We start from the raw sequence: 17,268 nt of genomic DNA, 5'->3' as shown, positions 1-17,268 counted from the left end.
GACCCACAATTAGTATCAGCACTAAAAAACGCTTTTTTCCCTGGATCCACAATAAGAATCATCAGAAAAGTAAAAAGTTACTGTTTCAACCTGAAATTTCAACTGGATCCACAATTGGGATCAGCACTAAACTAAAAAGCGACTGTTTCCAGCCTTTTTACGGGATAGTAGGACCAGCACTAAAAAAAAAAGCCTTTTTCCTGGATCCACAATTAGTATCAGCACTAAATTAAAAAGTTACTATTTCAACCTTTTCCCTGGATCCACAGTTAGGATCAGCACAAAACTAAAAAGTGACTGTCTCAGGCTCCCTTCTCCTCCTCTCCAGCCCCTGCCCCCAGCCAACCTTTCCAGCCCTGCTGCTGCCCTGTGACTAATATTTACCCTGCCAAAGCCTGGGCGAAGTACAGTTGTTGGTCCCTCCGGCTTTTTGGTAAGAAAAAAAATGGATGATTCGGAACGATCTCAGTATACCTTTGGCTGTTTTCAGTAGCAACCTTTACGCACCAATCAGGGTTTCAGAGGCAGCCTCCTCCTCCCCGCCTCCTCTCTTCCAGCCTTTCTCGCCTGGCTGCACTGAAAGAGGCGGCAGAAGGAGGTGGAGGAAGGAAGCAGCTCCCTGCCATCACACAAGTTGAGGCTGCATCCGCACTGTAGAAATAATTCGGGTTGACACTGCTTTAACAGCCAGGGCTCAGTGCTATGGAACTCTGGGGGCTGGAGTTGGTTGTGGCACCAGGGCTCCACTAACTGTTCTTGTGATTTGCCCTCAAGTAGGCTTTGATGCTAGTAGTATGTGGACAAAGTAGGAAGGGGACTGCAGCCAGGAACTCAGAAGAAGATGAAGGTCCAAAACACACTGCAGAAATCATCCAGTCTGAGACCGCTTTAACTGCCTTGGGAATCTAGAGAATCCTGGGAATTGTAGTTTATTGTGGCACCAAAGCTCCCTGACAGAGAAGGCTAAAGGTCTCACAAAACGACAGTTCCTAGAATCCCCTAGCATTGAGCCAGGGCAGTTACAGCAGTCTCAGGATCTAAGAATAGGGAGGGCAGCACTGAAAGAACTAGAAAAGATCCTGATATGGAAAGATATACCAATGGCCCCCCACATTTGTGGCTTTGACTGGTGCGGTTTTGATTATTTGCAGCTTTGATTAATGTATTCTCTCTAGGACTCTCTAGGCCCTCCAGCACAACTCTGCCAGAAGTTGACCATAGGGTTGTGCTGAAGAATCTAGAAGTTCCTAGAGAAAACACTTCTCTAGGCATTTGTCAGTCCTCCAGCATGATTTTATGATCAACTTGTGGCAGATGTTGACTGCAGAGTTGCACCTGGAGATTCCTAGAGAGGTTCTCTCAGGTAAAAAAGAATAGTGATTTTTTTTAAAATTTGCAGTTTTTTCAAATTCACCGGTGTCCTTCACCCCTTCACTCCAGTGAATGTGGAGGGACCACTGTACAATTCAGCACAAAAACTAGAATCATACAAGCCACTGTATTCCCTGTTACCATGTATAGATGTGACAGTTAAGAAAGAAAATAGAAAGAAAATCAATTCATTCAAAATGTGGTGCTGGAGAAGAGTGCAAAGGATCCTGTGAACACTCAAAAAGACAAATGGATCCTAGAGCAGATCAAGCCAGAAATCTCCCTGGAAGCAAAGATGACAAAACTGAGGAAGTTGTACCCACTTTGCAAAATTAGAGGACACATCATGAGAAGGCATGACTTATTGGATAAAACAATAATGCTAGGCAAAGTCGAGAGAAGCAGAAAGAGAGGAAGGCCACATGCTAGATGGATGGTCTCTATTAGGGAGGTCACGGGTATGAGTTTACAGGAACTAAACAGAGCGATGGAGGACAGGGAGTCTTGGAGATGTCTCATCCACAGAGTCCCCATGGGTTGAAATCTACTCAAGGGCAGTTAACAACAACAAAAAAATGCTTTGATCCATAGTACTGTAACCCTATTAATGACCTCCAAGAGACCAGGTCTTCAACTGCCCAGCTCAGGCCTTGCAAACCCGTGGCTACAGTTTCCTTGTGGAATCAATCCACATATAATTTAATCTCCTTGTTTTCCTACTGCTATTCACTGCATCAAGCATTATGGTATTTTTCCAGTGAGTCATGTCACCTTAAGATATGTCCAAAGTAAGTTGTTAACTGTTGTCAAGTCAACTTCATGAATGAGAGACCTACGAATCAACCTCTCAACAGCCCTCCTCAGGTCTTGCAGGCTCAGGACTGGTATTCTTCATGGAGTCCATCCATCTGAAATGTGTTCTTCCTCTTTTCCTATTCTCTTCTACCTTACCAAGCATTATTGTCTTTTCTAGTGAGTCATGTCTTCTCATAATATGACCAAAGTATGACAGCTTCAGTTTAGTCATCTTGGCTTCTAGAGAGAGTTCAGACTTGATTTGCTCTAGGACCCATCAATTTGTCTTTTTTAGCAGTTCACAGTATCCACAGAATGCTTCTCCAGCACCACATTTAATATGAGTTGATTTTCTTCCTATCAGCTTTCTTCACTGTCCAATATTCATAACCATACATAGAAATGGGAATTACAGTGGCACAGTCCATCCTAACCTTAGTGTTCAATGATATATACTGACACTTCAGGTTCTTGTCTAGTTCCTTCTTAGATGCCCTTTCAGCTCCTAGATTACTTTTTGATTTCTTTATTGCAGTCTCCATTCTGATGCCAAGATATTTTGGTTTCATCTGTCATCCATTGAGGCTTCTTCTTATTTTTAAATACAGATAGTGTCTTTTTGCATTCCTCGCTGACAGTGTCCCTGGTTTGAGTCCATTGGGTTTTCATGCTAAAAGATCTTCAAAGGGAGGTTTACCATGCCCCCATCTGTGCAGTACTAACAAGTCTGAGGAAGTAGACTGAAGTCTACAAAAGCTCATGCTGCCAATTTCTTTCTTTCAATTAATCTCAAAGGTGCTACAAGATCTTTCTAAATACTAACAAGTGTTAGCTATAGTGCCACTGCCATTGTCTCTGAGAAATCCTCCACCAGTGTCACACACACACTCCTCTCCACACACACTATTGCTGCCCATTAGCTGTTAGGTACATTTAGTCTGGCTCCTCAGCCAAAGCCTGTCTGACATGGGAGACACTACCAACACTTCTCCTACCATCAGCATTGCCTCTTTGCTCACAAGGAACACACAATCTTACCATCTACCCATCCCAGAATTCCATAGGAGGGAATCATGGCAGTTAAATGCTGTAACTGGGTGGTGTCAAGGGGTAACCACACACTTGTCTTTTCCTACCCTCCTTTTTCTTTTTCTTTGCCAATAATTTCTATGTTAAAGAACCCACTTTGCAAAATTAGAATAATAATTTTAAAAAAAAGCCTAAAGCAAATCTTAGTGGAAGTTACTTTTAGGGATTACACCTCCCACAATCTGTCAGCCAATTTATTCCAAAAGAAATTTCCCCGAACTGTGGTACAGTCAAATAAATGGTGGCATGCAGAGGAGAAGAATATAAGATATAATTCTGGGGCTTGGGGGAAAATAGGGCTCTTTCATATTCCCCAGATTTTTTTCTGGAAAAGGTCTCCTATATCATTCCACCTCTCTCCATTTAGATTCTTGGAGTGTCCATGTGTGCGTACAAAGCACTTTATAAAGACGAGTGGGAATAGAAGATGACAATCTGAAAATGAGTGCTTCTTCAGCTTTCTGGTGTGGGAGATCTACAGTTATTTCCCTCCCAGTGTTCCAGGAACTGGCACCATATTTGTGCCTAAAGGGCACAATTGTTTATTTCCTGGAAACTCTTCAGGGACCAGCACCTGATGGCTAGTAGGGTGGCAATGCTTCAGAAACCACCACTTTGCATGGTACTGGCATAGATGATATTCCTTACAGCCAAAGTTTACCACAATTCTAGCTAAAAGAAACTGAGCATTTAACACAAATAGAAACAAACATCTTTTAGGGCTTAGTCTATAGCAGTGATGGTGAACCTTTTAGAGGACGAGTGCCCAAACTGCAACCCAAAAGCCACTTATTTATTGCAAAGTGCCATGTCCCTCTGGCTTTCTAGTAACTAACTGTGGCAAACTCTATTCTGGGGCGATGGCACATGTGCCCGCAGAGAGGGCTCTGGGTGCCACCTCTGGCATACGTGCCATAGGTTCGCCATCACTGGTCTATAGCATAGACGATACATAGAATTCTTGGACCTTGGATCAAACATAGATCAAAATGGGGACTGCAGTCAAGAAATCAGAAGACTGGAAGTGGGGAAGTCAGCTATGAAAGAACTAGAAATGATCCTTAAAAGTAAAGATATACGAGTGAGCATGAAAGTTAGAACAGCACAAGCCATTGTATTCTCCATCATCATGCAAAGATGCAAAAGCTGGACAGTAAAGAAAGTGGATAAGAAGAAAATAAATTCATTTGAGATGTGCTGCTGGAGAAGAGTGCCGAGGACACCGTGGACAGCCAAAAAGACAAACAAATGGGTCTTTGAACAGACCAAGCAGGAAATCTCCCTGCAAGCCAAGAAGATCAAGTTGAAGCTGACGTACTTTGGCCACATTATGAGAAGGCACAACTCACTGGAAAAGACAATAATGCTGAGAAAGGTGAAGGGATGTAGAAAGAGATTAAGACTTATGCTCGATGAATATACTCTATTAGGGAGGTCATGGGTATTAATTTCAGGACCTAACCAGAGGAGTGGAGGATAGGGAAACTTGGATATGTCTCATCTACAGGGCAACCATGAGTCAGGATCAACAACAACTATAGCATATTGCTTAAACACCTTAAAGGCACCAGATCTTGTCTGATCTTCAAAGCTAAGCAGGGTCACCTCTGGTTAGTACTTGTATGGGAGACTGACAATGAATACCAGGTGCTGTAGATGATATTTCAGAGGAAGGTACTGGCAAAACCACCTCTTGAGTGTTCCTTGCCTAGAAAACCCTACACAATTCTTGAGGTCACCATAAGTCAACAGGTAGCTTGAAGGCACAAATTGTAGCATCAGTTCAAATGTGGAACTCCCTCCCAAGGGAAGTCAGGCTAGTTATATTTATACGGAGATTCTTCTGGTAACACAAATTATATTGTACTGATCTTGGTTATTAAAAAGGTTTGAAAAGTGGCTTTTTAAATAGTTTTAAGAAACAGATTATTAAAGAAAAAAATGCTTTGTGAGCCCTGGTAAGTAAAATAAACAAACAAACAATTAATAAATAATTTTAACTAAATAATGGAATCCTGACAATACCTCTTCAGGACTTTCCCTGCAAGTAAAGAGCAAGTAGAGTAAATTATTTTAAAGCTCAACAAAAGCTAAACCCAAAAAACTCAACAGATGTTAAAATATCAACTTTAGAAAGAGATATAGTACAGGAACTGGGTGTGAGGAAGCACAAACAGCTAAAACCAAGCTCATCAGTCTGTGTATGTGTGTGGGCAGGAATATATTTTCATTCATGAATGCAATGCTCAAATAGGCATCAATCATTAAAATTCCTTCACTGTGCTTTTTCATAAGTACATATTTAAGATGGCTTAAAGAAGATCACTACTTCCTTAAAACCATCTAACTATTTTTCTACTTATAGTCAGGATGATGGGTAGTTTTTCCCAGTTTGCATTTGGCTTTCTCTGTATGATTGTATTTATTCTCCATGAGACACTGATTTTTCTAATTCATGCTGGTAATTTTGATCAACGTGCTTGCTATTCTTAATGTAAAGATCAAGATGTAAGTTCGGCCATCTTTCACTCACATGCAATGTAATTTGCAAATCCAAACAGGATAATCTCATGGATGTATTTCTAGGCCAGATTCAGGAGAGGCTCACACATTTTTGTGGTGACAATGGATGCTAATAACATTTGATCCAGTTCTGGAATCTGGACTGCTGCTGCTGCGGCTCATTCATTCAAGATAATTTTTTCTTATTTTACTTACAAGACTTATATCATGTCATTCTCTACTAAAATAACATGGGGTAGATAGCATATGAGTTCTCATGGATGGAAAGAAGGCACTTCCCAAAGTAAAATAAACTTTAATGTGCTCAAAGTCTTTATATACAGCAGCCATTTTAAAGAAATCATCATCAACAACAACATCGTCATCTTAAAACTGTGATGTCCCCCCAAAAAACATGATCTCCAGTAACATAATTCAGGCCATAGACTCCTGGGCCATACCAGTTATTTAAAATAGTTCTGGAATTGTTGATTTGACTCAAGCAGAATTAGATGTATTATTAGGTAGAATAACCCAGAATATTATACTATGACAACAAAGTATGTTTTGCATCCTTAAAGTGATATTGTTCAGCTATATCTACCATGTAATATTGGTGTTCGCCATTATTACAGATTAAACAAACTGTTGAATAAGAGAAAAGATCCTTGAGTAAATACATTAAAGAAAGCAAAGGAAAAAATGTTATACATTTTCTATGATTTCCATTCTTCCTATAAACAATAGATGTTTATAGGAAGAATTTACTGAACATGAAAGAAACAAAAGAATAGAACAGAACTTATGTATTATATATAGAAATAAAATTATGAAAAATTGCTTTGAAGCCTGACAAAACAAACCACTACACATGGTCAGTACATTAAAAGCATAGAAGAAAAAGCTGAGAAGAGCAACATCTGGAAATGGTTACAGAATGAAATCTTGAGAAAAGACCAGTGTGTGAGTGTGGGTGTGCATTCATGTGCCTTGAAGAAGCCCATCAACTTATGGCAAGCCTGCAAATTTCATAGGGGTTTCTTAGGAGAGGAATCTTCAAAAGTGATTCTGCTACTTCCTCCTCTGAAAGCTAGCCTACAGCACCTCGGATTTCCATCCAAGTACTAACCAGAGTTAACTAACCCTGCATAGCTTCCAAGCACCAGATGTTGTTGCAGCTACCAGCATTCCTTAGCATTGGGCACACCAGCTAGGGGCTGCTGGAATTTGCAGTCCAACAGTAGCTGGACTCAACGACTCCATTGAATTCAGTGCATTCTAGTATATGCTGAAGAGGGCAGAGAAAGTGAGCATTAGAGCTTGGAGAAGTTTTGAACTACAGCTCTCATAATCTCCCTTCTAGCCATAGGACTTGAAGTCAAAACTTAGATTTAGTTTTTTGTGGGTTTTTCGGGCTGTGGCCATATTCTTGAAGAGTTTCTTCCTGACGTTTCGCCAGCATCTGTGGCTGGCATCTTCAGAGTATTGCAGCTTATCTTCTTCACTTTGTCTTCCTCATAAACTACTCCAAGCTACCTCCCCTCTTCCTCTCTCCTTCCCTTGTGTGACATTTTCTGTTTTAGCTTTGACAAATTTGAATTCAGTCATTGCAGAAACATCAACACACACTTTCAACAACTCAAGACAGGTTTCTATATCACTTGCTAGCCCTTTCCAATGTGAATATGCATACACTCTTACACCCCTGCTGTTTTATTGCACTGATGCAATAAAACTGTTAGAACAACAGATTTCAAAAGGAATTTCCCACCCCTGGTTGGAATGGGTGATCCCTACCCTTTGTGAGGGATGAGAAATTGTAATTATCTCACACTTCTCATGTGGGAAGAATAGTAATTTTATTGCCCATCATTCTTCAGATGAGAAGAATTATTCTGTCATTTCACATTCTTAGCTGTAGCAACGGAGAGACTACAGACCAGCTACTAGACAGACACAGCATTGTGTGATAAGGTACAGACACTACTATCCTACTCTAATTCCACTTTTCAAGCCTCATGTGATAGAGTCTTGTGAAACTGAGGCCCCATTCAGACTGGCACAGTTGTGCTAGAGGGAACTGGGTACAATCAGGAGCCCTCCTCTCGAATGCCTCCAGAAGCAAGTGCCGACTATGAAATACCTTAATCGGGGTATTTAACCCCGGAACACCATTGCAGCTCTTTGACCGGTTTAAAAGGAAGAGTCCTCTGCTGTCAACTGAATTACTTCTGCTTTCGTAAAAGGTGACATTTCTTGCAGCCATTGGCTAAGCGGAAGGGGGCTTCCCCCCTCCTTTTAAAAAAAAATCTGGCAGGCAGGGTGCGCAGATGCTGTCAAATTTAAAAACCTCCAGTGTGTGTCTTGTGTGTAGCAAAAGCAAAAGCAAAAGCATTCAATTAGTATCAATTTGCCAAATTGAAAGGGAAATATTTGTAACATTGGCATTGTAGCATTCACATTTTAAACAAATAATTCCAGGAGCAAGAGGAAATGAAAGGGAAATGTAGCGCATTTAATTGTAGCATTCACATATACAACAAATAATAATAATATTAATAATAATAAAGGCTCTTATAAGGTGCTGTTCCAAGAGCAAGAGGAAATGAAAGTAGCACAAGCACACACATATTCTATTTCACCCAAAAAATCATGCACATAGACTGTCAAAAAATAAAAAGAAAGAGAGGCTCCTTCCTCTTGGCTCCGCAGCCCAATTTCCCTTGGCAGTCCTCTCCTCCTCCTCCTCCTCCTCCTCCTCCTCCTCCTCCTCCTTCCGATGCTCCCTTCCATGATCCCCTTCTCTCCCCCTGATCCTTCATCCTCCTCCCCCTCCTCCTCCTGATGGTGCCCTCCATGGCCCCCTTCTCTCCCCCGGCTCCTGCCTTCTCCTCCTCCTCCCGATGCTGCCTTCCATGGCTCCCTTCTCTCCCCCTGATCCTTCATCCTCCTCCCCCTCCTCCTCCTGATGGTGCCCTCCATGGCTCCCTTCTCTCCCCCGGATCCTTCATCCTCCTCCTCTGATGAAGAGGAGGGAATGCTCTGCCCACTGCCGTCCCTCTGACCTAAATCCCTCCCCTGAACTTGACCCGATCATGACTGGGGGCAAGTTCATATTTGCGGAACCCGGGTTTTTTCAAAAGAGATGGCTTTTAACCCGATTGCAAATGACCGGCGCTTAGGGGCATTTGCCACGAAATGCTTGCGCATGCCTCAAAATGGATTGTGACAGATTCGGGGCCAATATGAACTTCATGTGCAAGAATCGATTCCTGATCTGGGTTAAAACATAGTCTGAATGCCCCCTGTGATGCTGCTAGTTGTCTGTTTTAATTATGTCAGTTTTGAATTGCTTCCAGAGCACCTATCACCACTGGAACCACCGTTGATTTCTTTATTATTATTGCTTGCCTGAGAACATTTAAAAAGTGTTTAAAAATGGCAGCATATTTCCTTTAGTAAAGACCATTTTTCTGGATTAAAATGAGCAGCTAATTTATTTTTTGCTCATGATAACTTTGGAGAGACAGTGTGTTTTAGTGGTTTGAGCACTGGACTGTGACTCTGGAGACCAGGGTTTGAATTCCAGCTAAGCCAGAGAAACCCACTGGGTGACTGTGGGCAAGTCACATTCTCTTAGCCTCAAAGAATAGCAATGGAAAACCTACTCTGAGGAAACTTGCCAGGAATACCAGATAGGTTCGCCTTAGAATTTCCATAAGTCAGAGAGAACTTGAAGGCACACAACAACCACCTTATTCTCATATTTTGCCTACAAGATGACTGGAAATATAAAGGGGATAGCACTTGTACACTCCATACCTAACAGAAATTTTAATCAAGATTCATGACCCTATGCACATGGGGGAAAAAACCCTGTTCTTGCTGGTCAGGGATGGGGTGCAGGTCACCAACGTGCTCCTGCAACCATTCAAATGCTCAGTCAGAAACAATGAGAATAGTATAGTACAGTGTTCCCCAAACTAGGGCCATTCAGATGTATTGAAGTATAATCCCCCTTATCACCAACAATCATGATGACTAGGGATGATAGGGTGTGCAGTACAAAGAGCATCAAGGCTCTTAGGTTCTAGAAGGCTACTTTAATAATTCTAAATTTGGTGATTTTCTTGCCACCTGTATTGGGCTGTATGGGAAGATGTTCCTGCTCATACAAAGTCAAACTGTGGGTTCGGCCATACACTTTTTTTTCTGGCATGCACTGAGGTGCTTCATTGGCAGAGGGCCCACTAAACAGATACACACACATGGGTAATTCAAATAGAGAAAAGTATAATTATTTTAGTGACATACATCCAGTGCTTGTGTGGCTTGTGTGTCCCTTTCAGGTAAGAAAGGGACTAGCGGCATGGCACTTGTAGTCTGAAGTGTAAAGCAGTAGTCATGCAAATGTGTGCAATTCATTCTGGATGCTCTTGTTTGTGCTTCTAAGCATCTCAGCAAGTCAGAACATTCTGTCCACTTCTCACCATTTCCTTTTTCCCTCTCACTTAATTAAGCCTTTCTCCCCGAAACATAATTATTTGAGAGGAAGCCAAGCCCTGCTTGATGTATCCATCTGTCATAAAGATATGCAAGTAGTTCTAATGAATAAAGTACTGCCATTGTACATTAGTAGCACCAGATAATTTTCAGGCTCGAATTAAAACTAGTATCCTCTATGAAAGATCTTGAGTATATTTGACAATAACTGGTACAGTGAATACTTGGGGCTAACATATTTTGGTGGCTAATGGAGGCATAATCAGTGCTGTATCCACTATATCAGGAATAGCATTCCAATCGTTCTCCAGATGTTGTTCCACTGCAGCTCCCAGTAGGCCAGCATAGCAATGGTGAGGCATGCTGGGAGTTGCAATCCGGGAAAAAATCATTCATTTTAATGAGGGAATCAAATTCCTCACATGGAAATCAATGGTGTTTTAAAGTGTTTAACTTAGGCGGAACCATGCCATTTAAAAATGCATAACTTTTGTTAGGGATAGTGCCAATTTGTTTTATGATTTCAGCAAAATCAGTGCTTATCTTCTTTACAAAGTTAATATAGTTTCACTGAGCCAACAGAGGCAACCACTCTGCCTTATAAGTATTTTATAAGATATTACTAGCCCTGTCTGCTTAACATACCATTCCAAGTGAAAAATACATACCGGGGTTGTGCTCAGTGTTAGCTTTGCTTATCTATAGCAAGTTTCGACCAAAATATTATACTTATGACTGTTTACTTTACTCTTTTAAGCACCACAGAGTATTTGACTTAAAAATTACACAATGAAGCAGTTTCATTCCTCATCCTCAGTACTATGCTAAACATAAAAATACCTGTAAGAATTTATTGATCAAGTCATGGAAAACCTCCATATAATTCTAGAAACAAAAGAATCTGGTTTGTGTGCACATGCATGCACATACAATTAGATGAGCAGTGACAATCTCTAATTTTGCAAGACTGGACTTTATCAAATATTTACATTCCAAATGTTGCCCTCTTAGGGCCCATTCACATTACCTTTTAACCTGGTTTTGAAATCAATTCTTCCACATGAAGTTCATACTGGGCCCGATTCTGTCACAATTCATGTTGAGGCTTGCACAAGGAAATGCCCCTTAGCGTGGGCTATCGCGATTTGGGCTAAAATCCATTTTTTCTGAAAAGACCCAGGTTCCGCGAAATATGAACTTGCCCTTGATCATGATCAGGGCACATTCAGGGAGGGATTAAGGTCAGAGGGCAGGCAGAGGTCAGAGCATTCCCTCCCCTCATCCGAGGGGAGGGGGAGGAAGAGGAGGAGGAAAGAGCCAAAGGAAAAAGGGGAATCTGGCAAGGGTGACAGGAGGCTAAAAGGGGAAATCAGGGTGACGAGGGCTGCAAAGGGCTGTAAGAGGGAGGGCGGGGGGAGTGGAGAAAGTGATGGAGGAGGAGGAGGAGGAGGAGGAGGAGGAAGGAGCCGTGGGAAGAAGGGAGCCATGGAGGGCATTCTATAACGGAGCTGTAGGAGGAGGATGAAGGAGCCGGGGGGGAGGGTCGATTCAGGGCACCTCAGAGTGAGGGGAGGGTCAGAAGGAAAGAGGAGGATTGCCAAGGGAAATTGGGCTGCGGGACTAAGCCGGGGGATGTAGGGAAATCAGGCTGCAGCAGAAGCAGCCTCTTTTATTTTTGACAATTTATGCGCATGATTTTTTGGCTGCTTGCTTGTGCTACTTTCATTTTCTCTTGCTCCTGTATTATTATTATTATTATTATTATTATTATTATTATTATTAGAGGATGCTACAGTCAGAATGCCTGCGCTGCATTTCCCTTTTATTCCCAATTGATTCCATGGGTCAGTTGGAACCGACAGGTTCCAGCCTCAGTGGAAGGCAATGGCAAAACTCCTCTGAAGAGAATGTAGCAGGAGGAAAGGGGTCAGTTCATTTCAGGTCACAGGCACGAACGGAGGCTCCCATCAGGCACCTTCCCCCCCTTTTTATATTTTTTAAAATTATTTTTGACAAAATATGTGCATGTTTTTTTTTTTCTTGAGGCAGATATATATAGATAGAACGTGGCTAGCAGCTTGTTCACTTTCCCTTTCATTTTCTGGCTTCCAGCAAAAGGGAAATGTTGCAAAGGGCAAGACTTTCAAATGAATGCAACAATTCGAGTGTTACATTTGTTGCTCTATTTGGCAAATTGGCAAAATGATACATGCTTTTGCTACTGTCTCTAAGGAATACAGGGGTAGCCCCAAATTGCTTTTAAAAGCCAAAAAGAATGCATGGCAATCACATCCTTTTCTGGCATTTCTGAGGTGAGGAATTTATTATTATTATTATTATTATTATTATTACATGTGTAAGAGGCATTCAGGGGTGGCAAGGAGTGGGGGATACAGGATGCATTAGCTTGCATTTGGGGGTTGAAAATGGGGCCAAGGGCAGATCATAACCTGCACTGACCCAAATGCCCACAACACACACACAAAAAAGAGGTTTTTAAATTTGACAAAATGTGCGCATTTTGGTGCATTTTGTGCCTGGCTCTTTAAAAAAAAGGAGGGGGAAAGCGCACTTCCGATGCCCCAATGAGTGCTGCAAACATTACCTATGACGATCGCTTGATTGACAACAAGCACCTTCATGGTAAACCCCGATTTCTGAAGAAGACATTTGGGTTAAAATGCCCCTCTTTTTGGAGTGGGCACTTACTAACGGAGAGATTTGGGAGCCCCCCCCCCCCCGAATCTTCCCAGTTCCTTCAGGAGCAAACCCACCAGTGGGAATGGGGCCTAAGGCGGGTTACAGACGGGCAGGGGAAGATGTCTTGAAGGTGTCTTCCCCTGAATACGGAGCCTCCAGACCGCCCGCCCTGGGGGCGTGGCTAAGGTGGATGGGGCTTCCACACTGGGAGTAGTAAAGACGCCTCACCTGGGGCTGTTTCTTACCCGCACCTTCCATACCGCCGCCTTGCAGGATGCTGCAAAGAAAGAGGCAGCTTCCACACGGGTGGCCAAAAACGCGGCTTTTTTTTTTCTTTTGCCAGCTGGCAGATGCGCAGCTGCGGTGGTCAGCACCGGCGGCAGAAAGCGTATGTGCACATTTAAAGCGCCCAGGCCCCTTTAAACTTTTCCCCCTGCCCTACCCAAGAACAAAGGTGGCCTCCTGCCAGCTGGTGATCAGCTGGTGTTGGCATCCTTGTCCGCTTGCACGTTGCCAGTGTCACCAGCATCATGGATGCCTCCTCTCCTTTGGTCCCCGCGCTCTTGCTGAATCTGCAATGCACAGCCACAGCTGTTGCCGCTGCCACCGCTGCCACCGCTGTCCCCCTGCCATCCCCCATCACCTCCCTTGTACATATGTAAATATTTAAAGTTTTAGCATTTTTTTATTGTTAGGTGAAAATGGCGCAGGAATGTGTGTAGGGGTTCACTTTAAATTCCAAACTTTCCACAATTCTAGCAGCGCATGCGTACATGTTGCTCTAGGGTTAGGGTTACGAGCATTAAAATAGAGTGCAGCTGTGCTGCAGCTTCCACAGCTGCATGGCATCTGACACTCTAATTAGAGCCTCGGTGCAAACTGCGCATGTTCCAGGACCCCGACTCATTATGCGATGCAGCTGACTCGGAGCCTTTAAATGGGCAACTTAAATTTGCGGCGTGACAATTGCGGTGTACAGGTGCAGCAGCTTACAGACGGAGAGTCGCAGTTGCGCAGTATATAGAAAAGAAGCGGGGAAAAGCGGCACCTTTTTAATGCCGCTTCTTCCCGCTTGGGGCGTGCAGGCGGCGTGTTCATGGCGGCATTCAGGTAAGGGTCGTCTAAAGGCTATACCTTCATGACGTCATGAGCACACCCCTTTTTGCCCGTCTGTAACCTGCCCAAGTTTCTAGAAAGGTAGTACAAAAATGCAGGACAAGAATGTTACTCCTGAGTGAATTTGGTGGCATCTTAAAGATTAACAAGTTTTATTTTGCATAATTTTCATCAGAACCCAGACATATGAAAGCTTATGGCAAATAAAAATTGCTGGTGTTTAAGATCCCTCAAAACTATTTCTCATTCCCGATGCAACTGTCTAACACAGCTGTTTCCCTCTTAGAAATTTCTCTGGACGATATCACACGACTGAAATTGGAAGTATAATCCAGTGTCATCCTGAACGCAATCATGTGTATTCACGTTATTGCGTGAAAGGTTATCAGACGCATTCACTCGCATTCTGAATGCACTCCGAACGCAATCACACATCAATCCACACTTAAGTAAATTTGGTGAACTAGGGAATTCACAAATTCTATTCCCAGTCTACTTCGCATTCAGTGCGGTGTTGTTTGGTGTGATATGTATGTCTGCTGTGGCCCTTGCATTCCCTCCGCATCAATTCCCATGATCCTCTATTTTGTTTTGGCTTCCGGGGCTTCTAGGTTTTCCCCGGCAGCCAGGAGGAAAAGCAGCTGTTTTTGACAGGAAAGAGTGTGTGTGGGGGGGTAGGCTCTCCATTAGGCACCCTGCAAGCTCTCTCTCTGCCCCAAACGGTGGGCTTGGGACCTTTTTGCCTCCTTCCCTCCCTTCCTTCCTCCAGGGCCAGGGGCTTCAAAAAGAGAGAAACCTCCCCCCCTTCTTATTAGCCCCAAAGAGTTGTTCTCCTTCCTTCATTCCTCCTCCTTTGGAGGATGATGGAGTGGGGCAGCCTAGGGAATGGGGGTCTGTTTTCCTCCTCTCAGGGACATCACTCTGGGCTCACAACAAACTCCAACTCCCAGAATTCCATAGCCTTGAGCCACAAAAAGGTAAAGTGATGCCGCACTGGGTTATTTCTCCAGTGTGGATGTAGCCTTAGTCGCCAGCTCTGGTTCCTGCCCAGTTTCCCCTCCCCTTTCCCCCTCTGACTTATGGTGAGGAGGCAGCACCATTGCCTTCAATGGGACTGCCAATGGGCCAGGTTAGAATCAGAGAGGACCCAGGCCCCCTACAACAACCTCACTGCAGCTAAGCTCTCCCAAATGGGAGGGATTCCTTCTCTCCCCACATTCCCCCCGTAGCTGGAGACTTAAAGGTACAGACACAGACTCACACACACACAACCATCTGGAGACCTCCACCCCGCTTTTTGGGTTCTCTTGGCAGGTTTATTCAGATAGGGTTGGCCATTGCCATTTTCTGAGGAGGCTGAAAGAGTGTGACTTGCACAAGGTCACCATCCCTGCCTTGTAGAGTCATAGTTCAATGTTCAAACCAAGCACAAGGTTGCTTTGGATTGATTTTGAATTGGTGAATTGACTAAATAATGTGAAATGAGGGGTAATGAATGCACAAATAAAGTGCATTGCATAAATAATGTGAAATAAAGGTAAAGAATGACTAAATAACATGCATTGCCTAAATAACGTGAAATAAGGGGTAATGAATGCACAGGTAATGTGAATTGCATAATAACGTGAAATAAAGGGTAATGAATGAACAAATAACATGAAACAAGGCAAAACCATGGGAACCAGAGACAAACCCGCTGGAAGTGTAAAAGGTCACAATCCGATTCTGCCCTCACTGAGGATGTGCAGGGATGCTGATTTGAACTCTAGACTATGAAGGGTATGTACTCTTATGATAGTTTCTTTTGGGGTGGGCGCTGTGTTCTTCTGTGCGTTTGACAACCATTCGCGTAATAGCATTCATTTTCAAAATGGCCCTACTTTCTTTTCTTTCAAAATTGGGAGACATTCCTCCCGTGTGATATCGTCCTCTGTAGTGGCTTCTCAACTTTTGTTGTGTCATATTTGGCATGAGTCCCCCTGGTTTTTTGCCTCTAGCCTTGAAGCTTCCAGACTCCATTTTCCCTAAGGAAAATCTAGGGAGCTGGCTCAGCTTTATGATTATGGTAGGCTAACATTGTTAGTCTCCTCTGCTTGGAAACCTCTAGTCATCTCCCTATACCAAGCAAAGACAATGGTCTGGGGAAAAACTCCTGCTAAGTCTGCAGGAAACAACTTTGGTGACTAGAAAAATTACTCTTTGAACTACAACCTCCCAAATATTGCACTAAGCACTGGTTTAAGGATTATAGGAGTTTTAGTCCACAAAATAATTCTCCCATAGTACACAACCTCAGGAAAACATTTGAAGACAAATGTTCCCCAAAATACAAAAACAAACAAAAACACCTAAGGCTTTAACCCTGCCCCAGCCCAAAACTTACCCAAACCCCATGCTCCTCACCACTGTTGGAGCAGCAGGTGATCACAAGATCAATCTATATGAGGTCATGATCATGGAATGTCCTATCCATAGTCACTATTCTCTAAACCTGCACAAAATATAAGGTCTAAAGTGACCTTATATGTTGGGCAAAATATAATCACAGAAAAGTCCATGGTTATCATGGAAGCCATTAAACAGAAACTTAATTCAGTCATGCTCTGATCATTGGCAGAAATGGTTTCATATCCATGACCACTATGATTATGCTTAGTCATGACTTTGACACTATTGGCATGATCATAACATCCCCCAACCTACTTTACTGGGCATCGGCTACATGGGGAGAAGGAGGGCCAGTGCAAACAATCAGTGTGCAATTGAATGATCTTTTTGTCAGGTTTTTTGGGGTGGAAGGGGTGGGTGGGATTGCATCCTGGAGATGTTACTTAGTCAAATACTTAGTTAAATATAAGCTGTTACAGGATTCCAGCTATATATTACAGAAATAAAATCTAGGACAAGCAGATCAAAACTGTAACTGAAATTTTGCTGGGTCAAATAAAATATAAATTCCACATAATTAATTTTAAGAACCCGGAAGGAAAGAATGATTTATTGCTAGTTAGATCAAGACAACACCAGTACTGACAGTGAAAAAGAGGTGGGAGTAGTATAGGGATGGACTTCAACAGATAATAGCTACAATTCAGACTCCCATATGCTCTCATTGCTTACTTTAGCAGACTTCACTCTGAACCTCCAGGGCACTTTCCTGTTCCATAGCCTTTGCTTGCATGTGCAGAAATG

The 17,268-nt window shown here is 42.8% G+C and overlaps 1 protein-coding gene across 1 annotated transcript in view; it reads right to left on the bottom strand.

Annotated features, from left to right (window-relative positions):
• Nucleotides 1-17,268, bottom strand: part of LOC149319929 (spermatogenesis-associated protein 13-like) — a 201,194-nt gene that overhangs the window by 112,346 nt on the left and 71,580 nt on the right. The gene's annotated exons all lie outside the window — the stretch shown is intronic.

Source organism: Sceloporus occidentalis, unplaced genomic scaffold, assembly GCF_023333645.1.
Source record: "Sceloporus occidentalis isolate IW3139 unplaced genomic scaffold, rSceOcc1.0.p SCAF_2, whole genome shotgun sequence".
In the NCBI taxonomy this organism is placed as follows: domain Eukaryota; kingdom Metazoa; phylum Chordata; class Lepidosauria; order Squamata; family Phrynosomatidae; genus Sceloporus; species Sceloporus occidentalis.
Note: the sequence above shows the minus strand (reverse complement) of the source record. Positions and strands in the feature narration are given on the sequence as shown.